This window comes from Pseudophryne corroboree, chromosome 5, assembly GCF_028390025.1.
Source record: "Pseudophryne corroboree isolate aPseCor3 chromosome 5, aPseCor3.hap2, whole genome shotgun sequence".
NCBI classification, from domain to species: Eukaryota; Metazoa; Chordata; class Amphibia; order Anura; family Myobatrachidae; genus Pseudophryne; species Pseudophryne corroboree.
The window spans coordinates 143,388,340-143,414,485 of record NC_086448.1 but is presented as its reverse complement, the minus strand read 5'-3'; the positions used below and the strand labels follow the sequence as shown (position 1 = coordinate 143,414,485).

Here is a 26,146-nt window from a genome sequence, read left to right as displayed (position 1 = left end):
TTCACTCCTGAGGGCCAAAGGATTCCCCGAGGCGGTTATCCAGACTATGCTAAAGGCCCGCAAACTGGCTTCTGCATGGATTTATTATAGGGTCTGGAATTCTTACTTCACCTGGTGTGCTGCTAAGAATTATGATGCTTCCAGGTTTAGTACTTCCAGACTTCTGGCTTTTTTGCAACAAGGCCTAGATTTAGGACATCATCTGGCCTCCCTCAAGGTTCACTTATCTGCCTTGACGGTGTGGTTTCAGAGAAAAATTGCGTCTACCTGACTTTAATACATTCACTCAGGGCGTACTGCGGATTCAGCCTCCCTATGTCCCTCCTGTGGCTCCATGGGATTTGACTGTTGTCCTGAATGCCCTGTAAGAGTCTCCATTTGAACCTCTTGAGTCAGTGGACCTTAAATGGCTCACAGCCAAGGTCCTGTTTCTGCTGGCTATTGCCTCTGCTAGAAGGGTGTCAGATTTATGCGCTTTGTCCTGTCGTTCACCCTTTTTGATATTTCATTGTGACCGAGCAGTTCTTAGAACTCGCCCTGGTTATTTACCTAAGGTGGTGTCATCTTTTCACCTTAATTAAGAGATTGTGTTTCCAGACTTCATCTCTTCTGAATTATCCTCCAAAGAACAGTTTTTGGATGTGGTACGGGCTCTCTGTATATATGTGGAGAGGACTGCCTCTATCAGGAGGTCAGTTACCCTCTTTGTACTGTTTGGTTTCCACAAACGTGGCTGGTCTGAGAATAAGCAAACCTTGGCCAGACAGATACGAATGGTGATTGCACAAGCTTATGCCCAGGCTGGTCTCCCAACTCCTGCTGCTATTAAAGCCCATTCTACTCAGTTTGTTGGACCCTCTTGGGTGGCCCATTATAATGCATCCGCAGAACAATTGTGCAAGGCAGCTGTGTGGTTCTCAGTGAACACTATTATATGCCTTTGATACTTCTCCCAGGATGCTTTCTTTGGATGCCGGGTTCTCATACCCGCTAAGGTGCGTCCCCTCCCTTGAGGAACTGCCTTAATACATCCCCGATGTATTCCCTGTGGAACACAGTGTACCCCGCTGCAGAAAAGGCGATTTATGGTAGACTTACCATGGTTAAATCTGTTTCTGAGAGGTACACTGGGTTCCACAGGGTGCCCACCCTGACGCACTTAGCTTCTTTGGGTTTGTATGGCATTACCTTTCGTGAGAACGTGGTTCTATGTAACTAAAATCTGCCTTCTCTTTTACCTGCATTCTGCATTGGACTGATTAACAAAACTGAGCTCACAGTGCATTGAGGCGGGGTTATAAAGGAGGCCCCGCAATGCATTCTGGGCCAGTCTAAAGCTTTAGCCTGTTGGTGCCTCTGGATCAAGATCCATCTCTACACTCCAATGTATTTCCTGTGGAACCCAGTGTACCTCGCAGATAGAGAGTTAACCATGGTAAGTCTACCATAAATCTCCTTTTAATGAAATCTGCTTTTTCTACCTGTATTTCTTGTGTGGTTCATTGGGTCGACTGTAACTAGGTCGACAGTCATTAAGTCAACCACTATTGGTCATCAGTGACTAGATCGACACCTGAAATAGGTCGACACGGTCATCAGGTCGACATGAACAAAGGTCAACATGGAAAAGGGTCGACGTGAGGTTTTATTCCAAAAAAAATTGTCGTTTTCTCCGTAAAGTGACCGGGAACCCCAATTAGTGTACCGTATCCCCTCGCATGGCAAGCGAAGGTGCCACGCTGCACTTGGCACAAGTTACTATTCCCAATCGTAGTCCACGTGGATTGTAAAGTATGAAAAAGTTCAAAAAATTTAATAAATTGTGAAAAACGCATGTCAACCTTTTCATGTGTCAACCTTTGCCAGGTCGACCTACTGGCCATATCGACCTAAAGCATGTCGACCAATAGTGGTCGACCTAATAACTGTCGACCAAAGTGTGGTCAACCTAAAGACCGGATACCCGGCATTTCAACACAGATGAATTGCTGGAGGTAGGAGTGCAGGGGATGAGGTTGGTTTTGTAACAATGCCAGTATTCTGTAATACAGGGCAAAATAAAAGTAATTGTCACATTGGCAGGGTCAGTTAGCAAGCTTATTGAGAATTACACCAATACATATGTAACACCCCCAGTGTTGGCAGGGTATTTGGTTCAGAGAGGTATCACAGGTGTTGGGTGGCTATGTGATGAACCTTTCCCCTTAAGTGTTGTTCCCTGTACTTTGTCTTGTAGTAACGTGCTCAAGGTAGGAGGTAGGAGAGATTGATATGAATCAGGAAGAGTCAGCAATTCCAACAGGAATTATTTTTATTGATCTGCAATGAACTCTGGATTTGGGATGATTGGTTAAGTAAAAGACGTTGCTTTGGTTGTAAATCACAATAAAAGACTTTGGCATACAGGAATAACTGGAATATACAATTCTCTACAGTTCACACTACAAAGATCATCCAGTCAATTAGAATCACAGAAGAAGAAGAATTGGAATGAGGATAAGATACAATTGGAATCACAAAATTAACATAAAATTATTGGAATTATGAAATTATATCAGACAATGTGCATTCCACTCTACAATGTGATAAGAAAAATGACAATGCATTCAGAAATCCTAAATACTGACTTTCTGCCTCTCCCTAGCTGAGGTAAACAGATAACTTCACAAGCAGTTATCGTTGGGGCTCTTATTTAAAGTTGGCTGTGCTACAGTGTATCAAAGGGGAATGAGCACACAGCCACTGAAGGGATCCTGAGATGGGAAAGGTCAATACTATTCAGTTCTTTATTGCAAAGAGGATGTAAGTAGCGAAGGAATAACAATGTCTCCGGACAACGACACTTATGTCACAATGAGGCGGCTTTTGTGTGGAACAAACTCAGTCTATTTCAGTTATAGGGCTTGATTAACTCTTGCATAATTAGCTCAGTCCTTCCAGCAATAACTATCTGTCTGCATTGCACAAACCAGGTCTTTAATAGCAAAATGTCTTTTATCCTTGTATTTAAACTCTGCCATTGAAGGCTATTTCTCTTTAACTTGCAATAAAACTCAGTCCTGGTTTTAGTTATTTTTCTATGGGTCTTACTGGCATAATATTGTGCTACTGGTAGCGCCCTTCTTAAACACTGGTTGTTTCTGTAACACAGGTGGGGGAGGCTGAGGGCTCACCTGTCTGTGGCTGTCTGTCAATTTCAATCATAAGTCACTCAGGCCCAGAGAAACTGAGTTTCAGGCTGGCTGCTCTTGCAGTAATGTCTGCTCACTCTTTACGTCCTAGAGGATGTTGGGGTGCATCAAAGAACCATGGGGTATAGACAGGTCCTGTGGAGCCTTTGGCACTATAAAATTTGAATAGTGTGGGTTGGCTCCTCCCTCTATGCCCCTCCTCCAGACCTCAGTTTAGAAATTGTGCCCAAAAGAGCCGGCAGCACTTCCAGTGAGCTCCTGAGAGGAGTGAAAAAGGAATAGATATTTCTAAGTTTTGCTTACAGGGAAGCTGCTGGCAACAGCTTCCCTGCTTTGTGGGACTCAGGATGGGGGAGCAGGAACCAAGTACCTAAAGACTTCATGGCTCCTGCTCCCGCTGACAGGACACCATTAGCTCCTGAGGGTATTGATTGCATAGCCCCAGATGGCGAACGCTCACTCCCACAGCGCCAGCCGCCACCCCCTGAAATCATCCAGAACACGTCGAGCGGTGAGTAGAAAAACAGAAGGTATCCATAAGGGATAACTGGCGTTCAGTGTCGGCTGTTAGGGACGGAGCACAGCTGTGACAGGCTGTGTTCCGCTGGCTCACTGAGGTACTCCACTGGGTACAGAGCGCTGGGGGGAAGGGGGCGCTCTGAGCTTGCAATATTTTACAATGTCCCTAAAAGACTGGTCACTAGTAAACCAGCGGCCCCGGCCTCACTGTTTACATAATCCCCCGGCCAGTATAAATAACTATAAAGCGGGAGAATCCACGCCATTTTAGGGGCGGACTTCTCATTTCAGCTCCAGCCCACCAGCGCCATTTTGAGAAGCTGCATTGACCCGCACAGGACACGCTGCAGACGACGCTGACCTCCTCATAATTCACTGTGGTACCAGGGTGTTATAGAAAGGGAAGAGGGGGAGCACATTGGTGAATTAATAAGACCTATAAGGTTTATATATGTAAATATGTGTGTGTGTATATATATATATATATATATATATATGAGAGAGAGCACGCGGAAGGGTCATTTAAAACTCTTCTTGTAGCGCTGTGAGGGCTGGGCTCATACTTCTGTGTCAATCCAAAGGATCTCAGTGCAGGACCTGTAAAACCCTGTGTGACTGTGTGTGTGTTGTGTAAACACATTATTTGTTATTATAACAATGGAGAATTTGGAAGATGCAGAGTGTATTTCGACTGAGGGAGATTTCCTGCCTGATAAACAGGAATGTGTGTTATTCCCTGATCCTTCTGTGGAAGAACCAGAAGGCTTAGGGAGCATAAAACAATTGATTGCTCAGCTAAATAACAGGTTTATTCAATCTGAAAAGAATTTCAGCATTGGAGGAGGTCTATAGAAGATGCATTATATACAGGCCCCTCTGCAAAGGGAGCCACTTCAGGTCCTTCAAAACGCTCCTTGGCGCGTTTAATGAATGTCGACACAGATACTGATGACGACACAGGGGACGTTGAAGGGGATATGAAGGTAGCAGACGCTACCCTCTCAAAAAGTATTCAGAATATGATTACAAAGGTTAAGGAGGTGTTAGAAATCACAGATGAGACTCCTGTACAGGAGAAGAAAGCTTATTTTCATTTAAATAAAAAGCCTGTGGTTACATTTCTTGTGTCGGAAGATTTAAATGCTCTGTTTGGTGATTCCTGGAAGAATCCAGACAAGAAATTCCAAATACCTAAGAGACTATTACTGGCCTATCCCTTTCCTGAAGGTGATAGAAAGAAATAGGAAACCTCGCCCATGGTAGACGCCTCCCTTTCGAGGTTATCCAAAAGAGTTACCTTACCAGCCCACGGCATGGCTTCACTGAAGGAGCTAGCGGACCGGAATATTGAGAATACACTCAAATCCATATACACAGCCAGTGGGGCTATACTTAGACCTACTATTGCATGTGCATGGGTTTCAAATGCAATTGAAAAATATGCAGAAAATTTGCTAGAAAGCATTGATACAATTGACAAGGATGAAATTATATCCACATTAACTCACATTAAGGATTCGGCAGAATACATGGTTGAGGCCATGAAAGACATTGGACTAATAGCTGTACGATCGTCTGCCTTGGCAGTATCTGTACGCAGAGGCCTCTGGATTAACCAATGGACAGCAGAGGCAGAATCTAAGAAAAATGTAGAAACCCTACCCTACGAAGGAGAGGCTTTGTTTGGGGAAGTACTAGATGCATGGATATCTAAAACTACAGTGGGTAAGTCAGCTTTTCTTCCTTCCGCAGCTACTCCTGCGAAGAAACCATATTTTGGTCCATCTACACAACCTTTCCGAGGTGGTAAAGCGGGGAAATCCAGAGGTTCCACCCCATTCTTTGGTAAAGGAAGTGGTCAGGGACAAGGTGGGAAACCTGCAGCAGCAGGGGTTCAGGATCAGAAGGCAACTTCTGTTCCACCAGCTAACCCACAAGGGTGGACTTCAGGTTGCCGACTGTCGGGATCCCGGCACACAGTATACCGGCGCCGGCATACCGACAGTTTTTCTCCCTCGTGGGGGTCCACAATCCCCCTAGAGGGAGAATAAATAGCGTGGCGCGCGTAGCATGCCACCGCGCCCGCAGCGTGGCGAGCGCAGCGTGGCGAACGCAGCGTGGCCAGCACAGTGAGCGCGCAAGGGGCTCATTTGCGCTCGCCATGCTGTCGGTATGCCGGCGGTCGGGCTTCCGGCACCGGTATGCTGGTCGCCGGGAGCCCGGCTGCCGGCATACCATACCACACCCACCGACAATGATGCTGGGGCTCCCACGTGGAGTCCAGTCAGGAGGGAAAATAAGATCAACCACTGAGTTGGATTGCCATATAACTCCCTCCTGGCAAAATTGTCATAGACAATTACAGAGAATCCAAAAGGCAATCTATAGGACTAGCAGGATTCTGCAGACGGAACTAACCATTCCACAAACTAATCTTCCAGAAGAATCTTCTGAAGAAACAAGGACTGAATTGATATCAGTACAACAAGAGGTCGTTCCTCACGAAGAGAAAACCTTTGTAACTACAGGGACACAGGTGGAAGAATCAGACCTGGATCCTCTTCCGCTGAAGGACATCAGAACTGGAGACAAGCTTCCAAGAATTGTAAAAGAAAAGATTGTTTCTTCTCATATGGTGACTGAGAAAGTGCAGTCTGAGACTACTTCTCAAAAGAAGGTGTCCACTTCGGGTGGTTCACAGAAATGTAAAAGACCTTTAACTGGATCTTCAAAGAGTCGTAAGGCACCTTTACCTAAAGATAATGGTTGGGATACGTTGTTCCAAGTGGTTAATCCCACAAATAGTGGGAGTGATCCTGGGGCTAGTTCTAGCGTAAGGGTTACTGGAGATAAACCATCCATTTCAAGTATATACAAATCTGACAGACCTCATGGCTCTAAAAAGCCTAAAAAGAGTTCAGATTCTCGATCTCAGGATAAAGCTCTTTCTTCTTCCAGAGGATGTAAACCTACAGCAGCCAGTACCTTGCATGGCCTTACTGCTTCTCGGTTTGATGGTATGGAGGTTGAGCGACAGATTTCCGAACGAGGTCATTCCTACCCTGATTCAGGCTAGAAAAGGAGTAATGCCAAAACATTACCATAGAATTTGGAGGAAATATGTCTCTTGGTGTGAATCCAAGAAATTCCCTGTGGAAGAATTCCGGTTGGGTCGGTTACTCCTCTTCCTACAGTCAGGGGTGGATGCGGGCCTAAAATTAGGCTCTATCAAGGTCTAGATTTAGGCCTTGTCCATATTTTTCCAGAAACAATTGGCTGCCCTTCCAGAAGTTCAGACTTTCTTGAAAGGGGTTCTGCACATCCAACCTCCCTTTGTGCCTCCTACGGAGCCATCTGATCTTAATGTGGTGTTGCAGTTCCTGCAATCGGAGTGGTTTGAACCTATAAGGGAGGCAGACTTAAAGTTTCTAACATGGAAATTAGTCACTTTGTTGGCTTTGGCATCCGCAAGACGGGTGTCAGAATTGGAGGCATTGTATCACAAGAGCCCTTACCTGATTTTTCATGAGGATAGGGCTGAGTTAAGAACGCGTCAGCAGTTCCTTCCAAAGGTTGCATCATCTTTTCACATCAACCAGCCTATTGTGGTGCCAGTGGCTACTGACACTTCTATTACAGCAAAGTCCTTAGACGTAGTAAGGGCTTTAAAGATGTATGTCAAGATGACTGCTCCCCTTAGAAAGTCAGAAGCATTGTTCGTTGCTTTACAATCCCAATAAAATTGGGTGTCCTGCTTCAAAACAGACTATTGGCCACTGGATAAGATGTACTATCCAGCATGCTTACTCTTCGGCAGGATTGCCTAAACCAAAATCGGTAAAGGCTCACTCTACTCGTAAAGTGGGCTCTTCCTGGGCGGCTGCCCGGGGTGTCTCGGCACTTCAACTTTGCCAAGCAGCTACATGGTCAGGATCAAACACATTTGCTAAATTCTACAAGTTTGATACTTTGGCCTCTGATGACCTCCAGTTTGGTCATTCAGTTTTGCAGGGAACATCGGCACTTTCCCTCCCCTAGTGGGAGCTTTGGTATCATCCCCATGGTTCTTTGATGCACCTCAACATCCTCTAGGACGTAAGAGAAAACAGGATTTTAATAATCTACTGGTAAATCCTTTTCTCGTAGTCCGTAGAGGATGTTGGGCACCCGCCCAGTGCTTCTGTTCCCTGCACAGTTATTACTTGTTAAGTAATGGCAGCTGTTGCTGCCACTTTTGGTTCATGTATATTGACATGTTTTCGTTGAGTTACATGTGGTTGCATGTTATAAGTTAGTGTGAGTTGGTGTGAATCTCGCCACACAACAATATAGTATCCTCTCTCGAGGTTGTCCGTCTCCTTGGGCACAGTTCCTATACTGAGGTCTGAAGGAGGGGCATAGAGGGAGGAGCCAACCCACACTATTCAAATTTTATTGTGTCCAAGGCTCCACAGGACCCGTCTATACCCCATGGTTCTTTGATGCACCCCAATATCCTCTACGGACTACGAGAAAAGGATTTACCGGTAGGTTATTAAAATCCTGTTTTTTCAAATATGTTTATTGGGAAAATACACATAAGTTGAGAGGAAAAGAGAGAGGGAACTGTATGGTTGACACACTGGAAAAGATTACTTTATCTTAAAACTTAGCCTTTATTAGATATACATTAAATTATAAACTAATTACCCAGACAACAGTGAAACATAAGAGTTAAAATCAGACAAACTAACATATATGTGAAACCTATAAGATAGGAAATTGTGAATAAAGAGATTTAAAAAGCGTGTCCGCGTGTATTGGTACGTATAATACTCGTGGGATTATTGTATCTATTTAAATATTGCTCCCTGACGAAGCAGCCTGTTAGTGCAGTGAAACACGCGTATAGGGCACAGCGTGCCCGCGTGTATCTGATATATGATGTTATAAAATAAAATGTATATTTATTGGTAGGGAAATGGCTGTTACTAGAGAAGCTGTGTATGGCTGCTCATAACTGAGGAGAGAATATTAAGCATTGTAAATTGTAACAAATGTGTCTAATGCCACCTGCTGATAGCTGCTGATTCTAACAACACATACTTAAAAACAGGATACTTATTATCAGAGTCTGCAACAAATGTTTCAAGTATTATACGCTGACAGCAGTTGATGTTGTGAATACTACATGCTGTTGGCAGCAGAACTCTTAACACTTTAAGCACAGCAGCTGAAGTCCTAGATATTATATAGTGACATTAGCTGACTCCTATTGATGGGAACAATCCTATTGAATGGGAGACAGGCGACCCTATATATAGGACGAACGACTATTATCATATATTTCAGCTGCAATATTTGTGATATATTGTATGTGTGTTAAATTGCCACAGTGAAGTATTCCCTGAAATTAAGGGATAGTGAAAAGTTATAACACTTATACACTACACTGTAATACACTACATCATAGCAAATAACGTGGCTAACATCTGAAACTAAAAGGTGGCTATATGCCTTAATAGATGAATTTATTCACCATTACTGGGAATGTGTAACAAATGTGGGACTCATAAAGTTTATTAGCACCACTCTGTCTAGTATTACTTTGCATTATATAGAATTATATTATATTAATGAAATACGCAAGGGATATGATATGTGGGATTGATATATATCTTTAAAAGAGTATGGTCTCCTTGAATACTACAGCTTTACACCTCCAAATAAAACTCCTTAATAGAGAAGTGATTTCAAGCAGGTCTGATAGAACGAAATACAGACTATCGCATGAGGCTGGAAATACATGTGGTGGATATTAGAAATAGGGACTGCTATATCCCTTAATGATCCATACCATAGTCGGGACTGCCATATCCCCTAAATAAAATTCTCTTTTATTCCCCTCTACATATACCCTTGAAAAATCTGTATCTGCGTATTAACATAGACAGTGAGTGCAAATTAATACTTACCTTCTCGAAGAATAACTTGGAGACAGAGATATTCATCTTGTAGCTGATTCCGGCTCAGCATCACAATATCTTGAGATGTAGTAGCATTAATTGGCTATATATAATTTCTCATATTTGCTTATTGGAGTTAGTCTGCATCTATGTAACCCGGTGATATTCACAGTCTCTAGGTTTGGGATTTATTCCCAGAAGATATATATATTTTTGCTGAATAAATAGACCTTATAACACAGCCGGTTGATAACATTAGAGTAACAGCCAACGCATTGAAAGAATCATACTGTTAATGGACAAGATAATGGCAATATTTAAATAGATACAATAATCCCACGAGTATTATACGTACCAATACACGCGGACACGCTTTTTAAATCTCTTTATTCACAATTTCCTATCTTATAGGTTTCACATATATGTTAGTTTGTCTGATTTAAATTCTTATGTTTCACTGTTGTCTGGGTAATTAGTTTATAATTTAATGTATATCTAATAAAGGCTAAGTTTTAAGATAAAGTAATCTTTTCCAGTGCGTCAACCATACAGTTCCCTCTCTCTTTTCCTCTCAACTTGATCGCTTATATACTGTAATTAACAGCACCCCCTTACCATATCAAGCATTGTCTGACATAAAGGGAAAAGGGGTCCAAATAAGTGATGATGTGATGATGATTCACATACATTCACAATAATGATAATATATATTGAGTGTGCAGATACCCAACCCTTGTGAAAATACACATAAGAAAGAGAAATACAATGTCGTATACAGGTTGTCAATTCAATGGTAATGAGTCGCAAAGCTCCATAGGAGTACAGCAAACATAGGAGGAACCATACAGAGGCAACAGTAAATCAATACAAACATACAGAAGAAACCCACTAAGTATGGGGAGGAGAGGGCGGCTGCCTAAAGGATTCCATAGCTTTGGGGATGAATTTCTTACCTAAAAAGGTGGGGAGCCTCTCTCAAGTGTAGTCGTGTTATACCGGGAGGTGAGACGGACTATACCACAAAGAAATTCCCTATCTTCAATGGATAGAGTAAGTACATAGGGTAGCCAGATATCAAAGATTTTTTTAAATCTAGATTCTAAATCTAAAGAACATTCTATCCACTCCATCCTGTAAACATGGGCTAATCTAGGCAGCATGAGCGAGAGGGGGATGGGAGTAGTCTGAATCCATTGGAATAAAATAGTTTTTTTTACCTACTGCTGCTATTTTGGCAAGTAGCAACTTAGTACCCTTATAATGTCGAGGACTTCGGGGACGGGTATAGTAGTCCCATAGTGCCCACGGCATTGTGACAGTAAAGGGGATATGAAGAGCATTGTTCACATAGGATTGAACATCCGCCCAAAAGGAATGAACTACTTAACAGGACCATAAACAATGGAGAATATCAGCCTCGGGGAGGCGGCACTTGAAACAATTAAGAGTTATCTGCCACTCTAGTGATATACCTAAGTTTTGGGGTATAGCATGCCCAATGGAGAATCTTAAATTGCATTTCATCAAACGAAGCGAGAGTAGTTGCTTGTTCAATGTAGCTGAAGCCTTAACTATAGTGTGCCAGGGGATATCAGGGGAGGAGTCCCCCAGGGGATTTTGCCAAGCCCGTGGAAATAGTAGTAAGGTCGATTTTCTTTCTAACCTGCTCATATAATAAAGAAGTAGGTAAGGAGGTACCTATACGAGTTTTTACTAAGATATCAAATACAGTAGAGTGATTTGAATGTTTCTGGTCAGTTAACAGCTTCAACACAAAACTACGGGCCTGAATATAGGCAAATATGGGGATCTGAGGATTAGGAAATAGCTCTTTAAGCTTGGCCAGGGTGTGGGTGAAGGAGAGCCCATGATCAATCAAATGATAAGCCAAACAAAGTCCATGGAGATGCCAAGTCCAAAATATTGCATGTGGATTACCCGTTTGCAAATCACGATTATACAGGAAAGGTGAAAATATAGTACGAGTGTAAGACAAACCCATTCACTTACAGGAAATATGCCATGCCTTACAGGGGTTACATAGCAGTGGATTATCTTTAAGCTCAATGGGTAAAGAGGGTGACGGAGTGTATAAAATGGAAAGCAGAGAGCAATCAGTAAGAAAGCCCCGTTCAAAATCTAAATTAACAAAGTTAGAGGCTTCACCCACCCAGTCCAGAGCATACCGTAAATTAGATGCTATCGCATAGTCTTGTATGTTGGGAAGGTTAATGCCTCCCAACGACAATGGCTGTTGCAATTTCAAGAGTGATATCCGAGAACGTTTATCCGTCCAGATAAATTTGGATAGCGCCTTGTTAATAGAGGCAATATCCTTAATATTCAGTAAAAACTGCAGCATTTGGTCTGGATATAAAAGCCTAGGGAAGAATATAATTTTAAATAAATGGCATCTTTCAATATAGGATAGTGGTAAATGTTTCCCCTTTTTAAAGTCTTTCAACATTTGAGCTACGGAATGTGAAAAATTGACAGTATATATTTTGGTGACCGCTAGGAAATTTCAGACCTAAATATAATAAATGGTCCTGAGCCCATCGAAAAGGAAAAGAGGAACCCCATCCCAATTTAGCTGTAGCATGTAAAGCCAAGGCTTCCGTTTTATGGAAATTTAATAAGAAAGCCCGACACTTGATGGAAATCAGCCAAAATACCTCATAGGGAGGGGAGCGCCTGTTTCGGGTTACTAAGATATAAAAGTAAATCATCAGCAAAGGCTGATACTTTTATCTCTGTATCGCCTAATTTAATACCCTGCCACGTTGTGTCTTTTAAAAATACGCAGATCAAGGGATCAAGCGCCAGGTTGAATAATAGTGGTGAGAGGGGGCAACCTTGACGGGTGCCTCGGGATAATGTGAAAGGTACCAAATTTAACCCATTAATAGTCAACCGTGCTACCGGTCGTGAGGACAACATTAAATATACCAATAAATTTCCAGCCAAACTGTTGAACATGGATTAAACGTGAAATATGCGACCAGGAAACGCTATCAAAAGCCTTATCAGCGTCGCAACTGACAATGATGGCATCCGTGTTACCTAATTGTTGATAGCGATGCATTGCTGCTACGAGTATGCGCACGTTGTGGACCAAATTTCTGCCTTTTACAAAACCATTTTGGGCAGGGTGCAATATTCGAGGGAGAAAACTCTGCATTTGTTGTGCCAACAATTTAGTAAATAATTTAAAATCTTGATTTAATAAAGAAATGTGTCTATAAGATTGGATTTCAGTAGGATCCTTGCCAGGTTTCGGAAAAACTATGATCCTGGTCTCAGTAAATTGTGAAGGGGGTAGGTCACCAGAAAGCAGAGAATTAAACAAAGTAATCAAGTGGGGCAGCAAGTGGTCCAGCAGGAGTTGATAATACTCAGCCCCAAAACCATCAGGGCCCGGGGATTTATCTTTGACCAATGACTTGATTAAAAAGGAAAGTTCTTTATCAGTTACTGGTGCAGTTAAAAAGTCCCTCTCATCGTCTGTTAGGGCAGGTAAGTCCGCTTTAGAGAGGAACTGGGAGCCTTCAGATGGACAATCAGGTGGAGATTCATATAGTAACTGGTAATATTCCCTAAATTGATCAGAGATACTAGATGAATCTATAACCGAGGGTCCAGTCAGAGGGTTGATTTGTAATATACGGGAAGGGGCGGTGTGGGAGTGAACCAAGTAAGCAAGCAATCTCCCCGATCTATTGCACCCATAGTAATATTTGCTACTCTGAATATCATGGGCAAATTGGGCTTGTTCGGTACATAGAGCATCATATGAGTGTTTAGCAGTAAAGTAATGTTGGCGAGAGGATGCGGAGTCTGACCTCAGCATCGCATCATACACTGCCGTCAACAATTTACTATGATCCTCCATAATCTTAGAGAGACGTTTTCGTTTCCTGGCCACATATTCCATTATTTGGCCTCTAATCACTGGTTTCGCCGCAGACCAAAACAAATGAATATCATCCAGGTGGCCTGCATTATCCTGTTCATAATTACAAAATGCTGATACTAGGTGATTACGGAAATGGTCTGAAAGAGCAATAAGACCTATACCTGTGTCAACCACCCTACTATATAATGAGTCTGAAAGCAACCAGAAATCTATGCGGAAGAGGTATGGTGGGGGTGAGAGTAAAATGTATAGTCACGCGAGACCTGGTGTTGGCATCTCCACGGATCACACAACTTCAGAGATTCAATCAGTAAAGCCAAAGAGGAGACATCCCCCTCCACACCCTGACCAGAGGAGCAGTCTAAACCCTTAGAAATAACACAGTTGAAATCTTCACCAAGCAATATCTCAAGACTGTAATTTAGAATATAAAGTCACAAAAAATGGTCTAGTGGAGCTTGTTGGGGCATAGATTGCAGCCAGCGTATACAAGGAACCCAGAAGAGAAAGTTTAATAAAAAGAAAATAACCCTATGGATCTGACCACGTATCTTTAATTGTGTAGGGCAAGTGTTTCCTAAATAAGATCAATACCCCTCTACGTTTGGCAGTAAATTAAACTGTTTTAAATTCACCCACCCATGGTCACCTAAGAGTATTTGGGTCTTTCACATCCCAGAACGTCTCCTGTAAAAACGCAATGTCAGGTTGAAGACGTTTCAAATATGTTAATACTTTGCATCTCTTGATAGGAGAATTGAGTCCCTCTACATTCCAAGAAACAAATATTAGGGAAGACTGAATCCTAGTGGAGCTATCAGTCTTAGGAGTCATACTATCCTATACCCACTCTAGGCCATAGAATCATCGAGAGAATGGGAAGCAGATGTGTCTGGCCCATCCCAGCGAGCGGGCAGGAGCAAATATACATACACCTAGAGTGTCGTGCCAAACCTGTACATAAATGCCACAAATTAAAAACAATAAACCAAATAATCAAGTTATGAAACATCTTATAACTTTTCTGAACCCAGAAGGGCAATCTAGAAGACTGCCTATATTGAAAAGAGTGGTAGCAGGGCCAGAGGAGAAGGAACAGGGGGAATACGAGTAGAACATAAAATAACATAATATCAGCAGAACAACTATGAAATGGACAAAAGAAACCATTGTGCGTCCGTATAATCGATAAAATCAATGTCAGTACAAATCATAAGCAATAGGACCCAATAACTGTAGAACAATAGCTCTCTGTCAGCCACTTAGTGACAGATAGTGGTAAACATGAGGTAGCGGAAATAAGAACATATAATGAATTTAAAGACCTGAATGAAAAAGAGGCAGAAAGACAATAATGCAAACATCACTACTTGTCGTCAGTCCTCATCCGATCGGAGAGTCGAGGAATCCGATGAGAGCGAGTTCACAAAATTCATGGCCGCTTCTGGTGATTCAAGAAAATTGGGTTTTCCGTTGTGAAAGACACAAAGTTTTGCAGGTTACTCTAGTGAAAATCGCATCCCAATTCAAATAATTTCTTACATGCCGGGGTAAATTCACGTCGTCTCATAGCCACCAAATAGGAAAAGTCTTGGAACAGTAGTAGTTTTGCACCCTGATAGCGCAGATCTGCACATTTATGATAAGCTTCCAACAGACGCACTTTGTCGGCATAATTCAGGATCCTCAAAATCACCGGGCGCATGTGGTCTCTAGAAATTTTCCGGTCTGGACCCACTCGATGTACTCTTTCCACCAATAATGAGGAGCCAGCCGAGACACATCCCAATTCCTGTGGAAGCCACTTGGAGACCAATGTCATCATGTCTGCATGTTTAACGGATTCGGGGAGGCCGATGATGCGGACATTATTTCTACGATTCCTGTTCTCTAAATCTTCTAGCTTGTCCACCATGGATGCCACCGATTTCTCCTTGTCAGTCAAAGCGGTTTCGGCCGTTGCAAGCTCATCCTCTAAATCCGATATACGTTGCTCCGCTTCAGAGAGACATTGATCGTGCTTTGTGAGTTGAGTGAGAGCAGAGTCAATAGAATCCATCAATGGTGCTAGCTTCTGATCCAAGAGCGAGGCTAATAGAGTGGTGAGTTCCTGAGAGGTTAGAGAGCCAGCAACGGCAGGGGTACTAGTGTCGTAGGGCTGATCCCCATCAAAGTTCCCTTGCTAAATACCAGGAGAGACAGGTGAAGCAGCAGAAGGGGTGTCTTTACCACGGCCCCTGCCCGCCGGGCACCCCTTAGTACCCCTTGAAGGTCTGGCCACATATTTATCTATAGTTACAACAATGGCGGAGACAAAAAGAGGATTGCTGAATGCAGACAGAAGTGAAAATACTGTATTCCAAAACACGAGGCGGTAGACAGCCTGGCCAGCCAGCGGCTGTCAGTACATAAGACAGTGCTGTTATTAACCCTGTCCACTGCTCCCATTTCCCACCAGTCCCCGGTGTGAGCAGGGGAAGAGATCTGAAAAGGTGATGGGGGGAACCCGATAACCAGGGGTAGTGTGGTCACCAGGCTGCTGGAACGTAGCCAGGAATAGGGTAGGAGGGAGAGAAGCAACTCACCCCAGGAGACTCAGTTCCAAATAATGTAATTTCAGGGCCTTAAGCCAAGAGCCCTACTGCCAGATCGCCACCTCTGTCTGGGGAAGCCCACACCAGCCCTGCAGAGGAGGTCCGGACAGAAGTTCCGTAGGAGCGGTAGGCCGCAACCCGTGGGAACCAGACCCTGTGTTCCCCGGTTCCGCACGTACCTCCCGATGCCCCTTGCTGTGTTTGCCCGATGGAGATGCGGGATGAGTGCCCAAGCCCACCGTAGCTCCGCTTCCAGAGTGGTAAAGGGAGACAGGATCCCGGAGCTCGGCGGCGGCACGTCTGTCCTCTTTGCCCACTAGGCCACGCCCCCCCACTCCTCCCTCGCCCACTAGTTCAGCCACGCAGAGAAACTGGCGCTGGCCGAGCACTCTGCTTGGCTGCCAGGCTCACACAGGCAGGGGCTGGCCAAGCAGCTCCACCTCCCGATGCTCTGCTCAGCTGCCTGGAATACAGAGACATCAGGGACATGGCACAAGACCAGGTCCCCATGACTCATGGACGCCCCTGTGAGCCGTGATCACGCTTCCCTTTCCATGCACACAGTACAATGCAAGGGCTGTTAGACAGGACCAGTCCGTCCCTGTCTACATCTAAGCTTTTCTGACCGGATTCCTCACAGCATTCTACTTGCACTTCTCACAACTCTTTCCCTCCATTCTTGTTCCAGATCCACCTGATGCATCTCTCATTTGTGTCTGCCAATCCTTTACAACGTCGCAGACGTGATGCAATGACGCTGCCAGTGCCGGTCAGCGGAGACTGGAGTAGTCAAAGAGCCGCACAGCACCACTGTAAGTTAACCTGTTATATGATATTGCATGGCAGTAGGGAGTGGGATATTTCTGATCAGTTTTTGAAGATACTGTAGATGGGTCAATTTTATGGGTCGGGTCCACCACAAATTAGTTGCCATCAGCCTTCATAGATCTTAATCCGGCCCTGCATGCTGCTGCTGTAGGAGTCCTCTGACCGGCTCTATAGGGCAAGGTTTACCTGAGCCATTGTACACTGGGCAGATTGGCCAGCAAAGTACAAATTCCAGTGAGTATGTATCACATCATAATTTCAATGTAGTTTCTAATGTTTTTACTTCAAATTATATTGTTTGCTTACTGAATTCTCACTTTAACCTCATGAAACTGTGTAAATGTAAATACATTTAGGCCTAGTGTATAATATTGTCATTTCATTTTACTAGTTGTTTATGACACTACTATTGCCATTACATTCAGTGATATGTAGGGATTACAATTTACACGTAACATAGAATAAAAGAAAACATTACTAAGGATTCTGTATGTTCTGATACGGAAGAACGTCCATGGGGGGGAGGGGGGGGGAGATGCCATGAGTTACCGCACTGGGTGACACCAACCCTAGTGATGCAACATAGCAATGACATAAGCTAGAAAGTAAAATAAAGTTTAATATTTAAGTCACAAACTGGAAAGTCACATTTCTGAAATACTCCCCTCAGCCACTAGTAGGAGTGCACGAGTACCATCCCAAGGTGCAGCACATAATGGGATTTTAATTACCTACCGGTAAATCCTTTTCTCGTAGTCCGTAGAGGATGCTGGGGTGCACATTAGTACCATGGGGTATAGACGGGTTCATTAGGAGCCACTGGCACTTTAAGAGTTTAATAGTGTGGGCTGGCTCCTCCCTCTATGCTCCTCCTACCAGACTCAGTCTAGAAACTGTGCCCAAGGAGATGGACAACTTCGAGAGAAGGATTTTACACAGATAGTGGCGAGATTCACACCAGCTCACACAAACAAGGCAAACCAAGCTAACTAGCTTGAAAACTCAGCAACAGCTGAATAACATTACTGTTAGGCGCCGAGGGTCCGCCCGTCAGTGCGGCCCGGCGCCTAGCAACTAGGGACGCCGCAGGCAGACAGCCGCCGGCTCCCTAGCAACGCTAGACGCCGGGCGCACGGAGCCGCTCAGACCCTAGCAACGGGGACGCCACGGTCAGACCGCGTTCCCCGTTGCTGGGTCTTAATTAATCAGTGCTTGTGTATTCTGGCCGTGCAGCATGCAGCTGCACGGCATCATTATGTGATTACCCTGTCTGGATCATGATTGGAGGGCTCCCAAATTTAAGCACTCTCAGGACTTCTCACAGACGCCGGTGATAGCTTCTTGTTTGCTGTGTCAGTTACAGAGAGTTTCCAGTCCTGCTCAACCCGGTTGTTCCTGTCCTCAGTGATCCAGTACTCGGAATTTGTCATCTATTCCTGGAGTCCGACCGAGCACCTTTAACATCCTGTGGTGTTCGTGAGTCGCGGCGTAGCCGTGTGTTGCGGCTTGACCGCTTACTATTTATTATTTAGTTTATTGTGTTCTGGAGCTTTTGCGGAGGATTCCGCTCCCACAAATCCACTCTGGTATCCAGCGGTGCTGGATAGGAGTAACGGATCAGTGGATCTTTGGTTGTCTTTTTCCCTGGCGGTTTGTCCGCACATACTTTTGGTTTAAGTTAGATAGCTTGTAACCCCTGGCCTGGTTGCTTAGTCAGAGGGCCCCTTGTTATCACCCTGTCTCGGATTTCCCTTTGTCTCCCATTAAGACCTGAGGGGGCATCGGGGTTGGGCAGACATAATCCGCCCTTCGAACGCGGCTGCCATGGGCTCAAGCAACCATAGTCTCGCAGGGGATTTCTGATAACACGGGCGAGACAACGGAGTTAGGGCGCCAGGGGTTACTAGGCTTTCCTGCTCCCGTACCAGCATATCCTTCCAGTACTCAGACCTCTGCCATAAAGATCTCCTCTGGTCTGGAGTACGGGAATCATAACATTATCACCGGCCCAACTAAAATTTAAAATTAAACAGGAGTTAATTTTTTTCCCTTATTCTGTTGGGAGATTTGTCAGCCTCATGAATCCCTCCGGTGTTGGGCCAAATCCTGGCCAGCTTTTAGTTAGCCAGATTCAAGAGCTTACTCAGATGGTTCAAGATCTGTCCCTTCGGGTGAGGTCACAGGAAGATCTGTTACGGACTTCCCCGAGGGTCATTCCTGAACCAAAAATGCATCTGCCTGACCGTTTTTCTGGGGATAGAAAGCAGTTTTTTAATTTTAAAGAGTCTTGTAAACTGTATTTTCGTTTAAGACCAGTCTCCTCAGGTACGGAATCTCAGCGGGTAGGAATTATTATTTCTTTGCTACAGGGGGATCCTCAGACCTGGGCTTTTGGCTTAAAGACAGACGATCCGGCTTTATTGTCTGTAGACGCCTTTCTGGGGTCTTTAGGGCTATTGTATGACGACCCTGATAGAGAGGCATCCGCCGAGAGTCAGTTGCGTGCTCTCAGACAGGGTAGGAATCCCGCAGAGATTTATTGTACGGAGTTTCGCCGCTGGTCGAACGACTGTGGATGGAATGACCCAGCCCTGCGCAGTCAGTTTCGCCTCGGCTTATCCGAGTCTATAAAAGACAGTCTCCTTCAGTATCCCGCTCCTGAGACTCTCGATAAACTCATGGAGCTCTCTATTAAGATTGATCGTCGTCTCAGAGAGCGGAGGGCTGAAAAAGGAGCATCTGTCGGGTCTTCTCCTTGTGTTTTTTCCATTCCTGTGGACATAGAGGAGCCCATGCAGATAGGCCTCTCCAAACTGTCTCCTGAAGAAAGAACCAGAAGGCAAAATTCTGGTCTTTGTTTATACTGTGGGGGTAAGGGACATTTTGCCCGTAGTTGTCCGAACAAGTCGGGAAACGCCTCGACCAAGTGAGTTGTGAGGGGGTTCACTTTGGTCTGCAGCTTATCTCCTCAAATAATTCACTGTTGGTTCCAGCTAAAGTTTCCTTTGGCAGCCTCTGTTCCTCGGTCTCGGCTTTTGTGGACAGTGGAGCTGCAGGGAACTTTATGGATTTAACATGGGCTAAGGCCTTAGGTATTCCTCAGTTAGCCTTGGGTAGGTGTATCACCATGCATGGTTTAGATGGGAGTCCCTTGTCCAATGGGGTTATTTCTCTCTGTACACCTCCTGTTCTACTTTCGGTAGGAGCTCTGCATTCTGAAAAGATTGAGTTTTTCCTTACCCATTGCCCAGCAGTTCCTGTGGTTCTGGGTCACCCTTGGCTGGCCTTTCATAATCCCATCATTGATTGGCAGTCGGGGGAGATCTTACAATGGGGTACCATCTGTAATAAGGAATGTATTACGCTTCCCATCAGAATAGCTGCTGTCATTCCCGCACCCATTCCTGTGGAATACCAGGATTTTGTTGATGTATTTTCCAAGGGCAATGCAGATATTCTGCCTCCCCATAGGCCTTATGATTGTGCTATCGAGTTAATTCCTGGTGCCACTTTGCCTAAGGGAAGGTTATATGCATTGTCCGGACCTGAAACTGTGGCCATGAATGAGTATGTTAAAGAAAGCCTAGGGAAAGGATTTATCAGGCCATCTAAATCCCCTTTAAGTGCAGGCTTCTTCTTCGTGGAGAAGAAGGATGGATCACTCAGACCTTGCATTGACTTTAGAGCCTTGAATAAAATCTCAGTAAAGAATACTTACCCTTTGCCGCTGATTTCTGTCCTCTTTGATCAGCTACGTTCGGCTGTGATTTTTTCAAAGATTGACCTGAGAGGAGCATATAACCTCATCAGAATCAAGTCAGGGGATGAGTGGAAAACGGCATTCAGTACTCAATCAGGCCACTATGAGTATCTGGTTATGCCATTCGGCCTGTCCAACGCTCCGGCAGTTTTCCAGGATCTCATTAACGATGTGCTCCGTGAATTTCTTGGAAGATTCGTTGTAGTCTACTTAGACGATATTTTGATATATTCTGACTCTATTGAACAACATGTTACCCAGGTGCGTCAGGTTCTAAAAAAATTACGTGAAAATCACCTATATGCCAAGCTGGAGAAGTGTGAATTTCATGTCACGGAGGTATCCTTTTTAGGGTACATTATTTCCCCTCGGGGATTCTGTATGGAACCAAAGAAGCTCCAAGCCATCCTTAGTTGGGCGCAACCCACCAATTTAAAAGCAATTCAGCGCTTTTTAGGGTTTGCGAATTACTATAGAAGATTTATTCACTCTTTCTCTGACCTAGTTGCTCCCATTGTGGCACTGACTAAAAAGGGAGCAGATCCTACCAACTGGTCACGTGAAGCGGAATTATCTTTTCAGGCCTTGAAACAAGCCTTTGTCTCAGCCCCGGTCCTCAGACATCCCAACCCAGAATTGCCTTTCATTGTTCAGGTTGATGCCTCGGAGGTTGGAGTAGGGGCTATCCTATCTCAGAAGGATCCGGATTCCCTGGAATTACATCCTTGTGCCTTCATGTCCAGGAAATTCTCATCTGCTGAATCCAACTACGATGTTGGTAACCGGGAATTACTGGCTATTAAATGGGCTTTTGAGGAGTGGAGGCATTGGCTTGAAGGAGCCACTCATACCATTTCAGTTTTGACTGATCACAAAAATCTTCAATACATTGAATCAGCTAAACGGCTGAATGCCCGGCAAGCTCGTTGGGCTTTATTTTTTACTCGTTTCAAGTTCATTATCACCTTCAGGCCAGGTTCCAAGAATACCAAGGCAGATGCCCTGTCACGCAGTTTTCTTCCAGTTCAAGACAACAGTCCTGTTACTCCCATACTTCCGTCTTCAGTCATTCGGGCAGGTCTCACACAAGATTTATTTACCCAGTTAAAGCAGCTTCAACATCAAGCTCCTGGAAATACTCCTGCTGGTCGTCTTTTTGTCCCCGAGTTTTTGAGAGCAACGGTTTTGACCGAGTTTCATGATAGCAAGGTTGCCGGGCATCCGGGGATCGCATAAACTTTTGAATTAGTTTCCCGCTCTGTATGGTGGCCTGGTCTTTCCAAAGACATTAAGGAGTTTGTTTTTTCTTGTCAGGTCTGTGCACAGCATAAGGTTCCCCGTTCCTTGCCTATCGGTCAACTTATGCCCTTGAATGTTCCTCTTAGGCCATGGTCTCATATTTCCATGGATTTTGTGGTGGACCTCCCTCTGTCAGCCGGATGCCGAGTCATATGGGTGGTAGTGGACCGTTTTAGCAAAATGGCCCATTTCATTGCTCTTCCCCGATTGCCATCTGCCCAGGGATTGGCAGTCTTGTTCCTCCGCCATGTTTTCAGACTCCATGGGTTACCCACTGATATTGTTTCTGATCGGGGTCCACAATTCATTGCACAATTTTGGAAGTCTTTTTGTGCCTCATTAAAGATGAAATTATCTTTAACGTCTGGCTACCATCCCCAATCCAACGGGCAGACTGAGCGAGTTAATCAATCATTAAAACAATATTTGCGTTTGTACTCGGCCAAACTCCAAAATGACTGGTCTGAGTTTCTTCCGTTTGCAGAGTTTGCTTACAACAATGCCTGTCATTCCTCCACCAATGTATCTCCATTTTTTACAGTTTTTGGTTTTCACCCCAGAGCTAATTCCTTTTTTCAACATTCTTCTGTCTCCTCACTGACCTTGACCTCTCATCTCAAACTCATTTGGAGAAAAGTGCACCTGGCTCTCAGAAAAGCGGCATTTCGGGAGAAAAAATTTTCTGACAGGCTCCGGCGGCCGTGCACTTTTAAAGTTGGAGATAGGGTATGGTTGTCGACTCGCAACATTAAACTTCGACAAACCTCAGCCAGATTGGGTCCTAAATTTATTGGACCATTTCATATTATCAAAAAAGTCAATCCAGTGGCTTTCCGGTTACGTTTACCAAAAACTTTACGGATCGGAAATACCTTCCATTGCTCCTTGTTAAAACCATATGTTTCGTCCAGTAGATTTCCTCGCAAGATCTCTCAGGGGAAATCACCAATAGATGTACAGGGTCAGCAGGAGTTCTTAGTGGAGAAGGTTCTCGATTCCAAGTTGTCCCGGGGTCGGCTTTATTTTTTGGTACATTGGAGAGGTTATGGTCCAGAAGAAAGGTCTTGGGTCCTGGATGAGGATCTCCATGCCCCGAGGCTCAAAAGGGCATTTTTTCGAGAATTTCCTCAGAAACCTGGCCTTAGGGGTTCCTTGACCCCTCCTCAAGGGGGGGGTACTGTTAGGCGCCGAGGGTCCGCCCGTCAGTGCGGCCCGGCGCCTAGCAACTAGGGACGCCGCAGGCAGACAGCCGCCGGCTCCCTAGCAACGCTAGACGCCGGGCGCACGGAGCCGCTCAGACCCTAGCAACGGGGACGCCACGGTCAGACCGCGTTCCCCGTTGCTGGGTCTTAATTAATCAGTGCTTGTGTATTCTGGCCGTGCAGCATGCAGCTGCACGGCATCATTATGTGATTACCCTGTCTGGATCATGATTGGAGGGCTCCCAAATTTAAGCACTCTCAGGACTTCTCACAGACGCCGGTGATAGCTTCCTGTTTGCTGTGTCAGTTACAGAGAGTTTCCAGTCCTGCTCAACCCGGTTGTTCCTGTCCTCAGTGATCCAGTACTCGGAATTTGTCATCTATTCCTGGAGTCCGACCGAGCACCTTTAACATCCTGTGGTGTTCGTGAGTCGCGGCGTAGCCGTGTGTTGCGGCTTGACCGCTTACTATTTATTATTTAGTTTATTGTGTTCTGGAGCTTTTGCGGAGGATTCCGCTCCCACAAATCCACTCTGGTATCCAGCGGTGCTGGATAGGAGTAACGGATCAGTGGATCTTTGGTTGTCTTTTTCCCTGGCGGTTTGTCCGCACATACTTTTGGTTTAAGTTAGATAGCTTGTAACCCCTGGCCTGGTTGCTTAGTCAGAGGGCCCCTTGTTATCACCCTGTCTCGGATTTCCCTTTGTCTCCCATTAAGACCTGAGGGGGCATCGGGGTTGGGCAGACATAATCCGCCCTTCGAACGCGGCTGCCATGGGCTCAAGCAACCATAGTCTCGCAGGGGATTTCTGATAACACGGGCGAGACAACGGAGTTAGGGCGCCAGGGGTTACTAGGCTTTCCTGCTCCCGTACCAGCATATCCTTCCAGTACTCAGACCTCTGCCATAAAGATCTCCTCTGGTCTGGAGTACGGGAATCATAACAATTACTGAACCAAGTAATAACGCAGTACTTAACTAAGAACAACGCAGTACTGAACCAAGTAACCACTGCAGGATAACGAAGCCCTGGGGCGGGCGCCCAGCATCCTCTACGGACTACGAGAAAAGGATTTACCGGTAGGTAATTAAAATCCTATTTTCTCTTACGTCCTAGAGGATGCTGGGGTCCACATTAGTACCATGGGGATGTACCAAAGCTCCCAGATCGGGAGGGAGAGCGCGGAGGCTCCTGCAGAACTGATTGGCCTCTGAGGACTTAAAATTTGGTCAAAGTATCAGACCTGTAGAACGTGTTCAACCCAGACCAAGTAGCCGCTCTGCAAAGCTGTAAAGCCGAGACACCCCGGGCAGCCGCCTAGAAGAACCCACTTTACAAGTAGAATGGGCCTTAACAGACGAAGGACACGGCAATCCTGCCGTAGAATACTCATGCTGGATAGTGAACCTGATCCAGCAAGAGATCGTCTGCTTAGAAGCAGGACACCCAATTTTCTTGGGATCATACAGGAGAAACAGAGAGTCCGATTTTCTGTGACGAGTAGTTCTCTTCACATAAATTTTCGGAGCCCTTACAACATCCAAGGACTTTGACGGAATTGAGGAGTCAGTAGCAACTGGCACCACAATAGGTTGGTTGATATGAAAAGCCGACACAACCTTTGGAAGGAACTGCTGACGTGTCCGGAGCTCAGCTCTATCTTCATGGAAGATCAAGGAGGGACTTTTACAAGACAAAGCCCCCAACTCCGAAACACGTCTAGCAGAAGCTAAGGTCAACAAAGTGACAGCCTTCCACGTGAGTAACTTTACCTCAACCTCCTGTAGAGGCTCGAACCAATCCAATTGGAGGAACTGCAACACCACGTTAAGATCCCAGGGCGCCACAAAGGGATGCTGGATGTGCAGAACCCCTTTCAAGAAAGTCTGAACCTCAGGGAGGGAAGCCAGCTGTTTCTGGAAGAAAATGGATAAGGCCGAAATCTGGACCTTTATGGAACCCAAACTCAGGCCCATATCCACTGCTGCTTGTAGGAAGAGGAGAAATCGTCCCAGTTGAAACTCCACCGTAGGAAACTTCTTGGATTCACACCAAGATACATACCGTTTCCAAATGCTATGGTAATGTTTAGACGTTACTCCTTTCCTAGCCTGTATCAGGGTAGGAATAACCTTGTTCAGAATGCCCTTCTGAGCTCGTATCTGGCGTTCAACCTCCATGCCGTCAAACGTAGCCACGGTAAGTCTTGATAGGCGAACGGCCCCTGTTGCAGCAGGTCCTCCCGAAGAGGGAGAGGCCTCGGGTCTTCCAGCAGTAGACCCAGAAGGTCCGCATACTAAGCCCTTCTTGGCCAATCCGGAGCGATGAGGATTGCCTGAACTCTTGTTCTCCTTATGAGCTTTAGGATCCTTGGAATGACTGAAAGTAGAGGGAACACGTACACCGACTGGAACAACCACGGAGTTGCCAGGGCGTCCACAGCCACTGCTTGTGGGTCTCTTGACCTGGAACAATACCTCCGTAACTTCTTGTTGAGACAGGAGGCCATCATGTCTATTTGAGGTACACCCCAAAGATTTGTCACCTCCGTGAACACCTTTGGATGGAGGCCCCACTCTCCTGGATGGAGATCATGTCTGCTGAGGAAGTCTGCTTCCCAGTTGTCCACTCCCAGAATGAAAATTGCTGACAGCGCCAATGCATGCATTTCTTCCCAGAGGATGATTCTTGTTACCTCTGACATTGCAGCTCTGCTCTTCATTCCGCCCTGTCGGTTTATGTAGGCCACCATCGTTACATTGTCTGACTGTACTTGAATGGCCCGATCTCGCAGAAGATGTGCCGCTTGGAGAAGACTGTTGTACACGGCTCTTAACTCCAGAATGCTTATTGAAAGACTGGATTCCAGACTTGACCACCTTCCTTGGAA

The 26,146-nt window shown here is 45.2% G+C and overlaps 1 long non-coding RNA gene across 1 annotated transcript in view; it reads left to right on the top strand.

Annotated features, from left to right (window-relative positions):
* The window catches only part of LOC134927388 (uncharacterized), a 149,215-nt gene that overhangs the window by 9,822 nt on the left and 113,247 nt on the right, over positions 1–26,146 (top strand). Inside the window, exon 2 of the long non-coding RNA XR_010177627.1 lies at positions 16,854–16,977. This is a non-coding gene — a long non-coding RNA (uncharacterized LOC134927388). The remainder of the gene's footprint in view (positions 1–16,853; positions 16,978–26,146) is intronic.